We start from the raw sequence: 2894 nt of genomic DNA, 5'->3' as shown, positions 1-2894 counted from the left end.
TCGCCGAGAGGAAGGGGGCCAGAACTTAGGGGGCGGCAGGAGTGGAGAGCAGGACGTGAGCTCAGGAGGTGCCGATGCCTGTCGGGGAGCACCCTCCTCTCACCCAAGATGTCCGGGCTTGTCCAGCTGTTTGGTTCAAGATGACATTGTCAGAGGGAGAAGTGGCCATGTTTACTCACTAGGTGCTTACCTCCACTGCTGCCATCTGGTTATGCTTACCCCTCAAAAAACAAAATAAGGGGCCTCTTATGGTTTGGCGTGAGCAGGAGAAAGGAAGGTTTGCTCATGAAGACAGAGCAGTCCTTTCTTGTCTTACCTTGGTCTGCAGTGTCTTTTATGTTTAATTAGATCTCCGGATTGAGCTTTGTGGATGTCAGATGACAAGACATAATGAGGTGCCAGAGTAGAAAAGGGAAAGGAAAACAGCATTCATTCATTCATTCATTCATTCATGCAACAAATAGTTATTAAGCACCTACTCTGTCCTAGGCAATATACTAGGCTCCAAACATACAGTAAGAAACAAGGTAGGCATAGGCTCCGCTCTAATGAGTCACATTCTAGCAGCCATGTCCCATTTAAACAAACAGATAATTACAATTGTGGTAAGTGGCTATGAACAGTTTAGAGCATTATGAAAGTATATGATGCGGGGACCTTACCTATCCCAGAGGAACTAACTTTCATATTGGAATCGGAAGGAAGAAGAATTTGCTACGTGAAAAGTTGGAGAAACAAAAGAACAGCAAATGCGAAGGTCCTGGGGCGGAAAGAGCCACACGTAGCGGAGAGACAGCGGGAAGTGCATTATGGCTGGACAGTGCGAGCGAGAGACAGAGAAGCCCCAAGTTCGTCTGGTGAAGCAGGGAAAGGAACAAATGGTTCAAGGCCTTGAAAGTACGACAGGAAGGATAATGAGAGGGGCGGGGGCCACCAAGGGACAAGTGTCATTTATTTCATAACACGTTTCCTATTCGAACAAAGAATGGAATAAGCACAGGGAGTGGGGGCAGGAGGTAGGGACTTAAAATACAGGAGAGCGGAGACAGGCTGGCACGCAGGCATGAATCAAAGTAAGACGTGCTACTTTAGTATATATTTGTTTTAAAAATAAGACGCCAGATTTCTAGTACTTCCAGGAATAGATGCTGCTCTGTCTTGACGTGCATTGTTCCTGCAGCCTGCGATCTGCTCATCTTTTCATCTGAGCTAGACCCTTAAAGAGTCTCCTCCTTGGAGCCTCCTTCCCTGGGTCCACAGACAAAATGGATGACCCTCTCTGTTCTCCCCAAACCCATCTCTACAATGGTGCCCACCCTGCTCCCCTGGGGTAGAAACTGGCCTGATACATGTCAGGGTTACCCATTAGTGACAGGCCCTCTAAGGCTAGAAACCTTGATACCACCATCTTGCCTGGCAGAGAGCATGTTCCCCGAAGGTCTGCAAAATCGAAGGGCTGAATAAAACCTAAGAGGGTTTTCTGGGGTGTCCTGAGTTTGCCACCATTAACAAAGGAAGGAGAAGGAACTCAGCACATTACCGCGAGCTGCCCCGTGCACGTGCAGAATCCAGAAGAATATTCAAAACAGCCCATTTCTTCTGGTTCATGTCACATCTTCGAATTTCTTTAGAGTCTGCAGAGAGCTGGGCGTCAGGTGGGCCATTCAGTCAGGATCTCTGGCTGCGTCCCTGTGACCCTGTCTGCCGCGTGGCGGGGATACCGGCCCATTCCACTTGGACCTTCTCTTTCTTCTCCTCTTTCCCATGATTCCTTCTATTCGAACAAAGAATGGAATAAGCACAGGGAATGGGGCCAGGAGGTAGGGGCTTAAAATACAGGAGAGCGGAGACAGGCTATATATTCTTTCCTCAGATCTTCCTGTCCTCCTCAACCTCTGCTAAGATTCAGCAAACATTCAACTATACCTAGCTCTGCCCTGGGTGGAAAGGGAGGTGCCACTGGATCTTACAGGTAAGATGTCTACAAGGTGACTAGATTTTTCACTTGATTCCCTCCTCATGTATTCGCTGAGCATCTGCATGTTGAAAGAATCTTCTATCACCTCCAATTGCTTTGAGTCACGTTCCCAAAGATCCCCAGCTCGGTATGTGCCACGTTCCAGGAAGAGGTAAGGGGCAGGATACAGCCTGTCACTGTGGGTCTCAGAGTTTTGGCTGATAACCTAGTCGGTTCCTATGTGGGAACCTGCTTCTGGTCCTCGGCAGAGGTCGTGGTACCTTTCTCCTCTGGGTCCATCATTATCTGCACTTATCTCTGTATCCACAACGGAAGGAATCAGTCATGACTCTCCAAGGTCACCAGTGTGTGACCTTGAAAAACAGCCAAAAGAAGGTCAAGGGCAGCCATGAATATCACTTGTCTCATCCAAACTTTTATCAAGGTTACTGACAAAGTACCTGATTGTCCAATTTGATTTTAATCTTCTTTTTCTGTTTCTTCCTAACCCTCCAGGGAATGAACAAATAACAAAAGGCAAGGCCATAAAGAAAAAATTAAGATGGTGACAATGTCACTAAAGTATTTAGCCCACATCACCATGAATAAACAGTTCTTAGATTTGGCCCCAGACTAGGTTTAGGGGACCTAGCATTTGTCCCCATAGCATCTTTATTAGCCAAGCCATCTAAGATGAGTCTAAAACTCAAGGATCTTTCTGTTTTCGCATGTCGAATTTTGTAATGATGTCAGTCTACTCCACGAGTCTCTTATTGGGGTCAAAGGAAATGAGAGGATGTGTTCGAAACGTGAAAAAAAAACTTTGCGTTTTTTCCCAGTTGAAATCGCATGTTCACCTCCAGGTCTTCCCCGCCTTGGGCAGAGTTATAATGCAGCAGGATTGTCTTGGATTCTCCCGAGAGACGATGGGGGAAAA

This window comes from Pteropus alecto, unplaced genomic scaffold (genome assembly GCF_000325575.1).
Source record: "Pteropus alecto unplaced genomic scaffold, ASM32557v1 scaffold101, whole genome shotgun sequence".
NCBI classification, from domain to species: domain Eukaryota; kingdom Metazoa; phylum Chordata; class Mammalia; order Chiroptera; family Pteropodidae; genus Pteropus; species Pteropus alecto.
The sequence above is the reverse complement of the archived record's forward strand: the minus strand, read 5'-3'. Positions refer to the sequence as shown.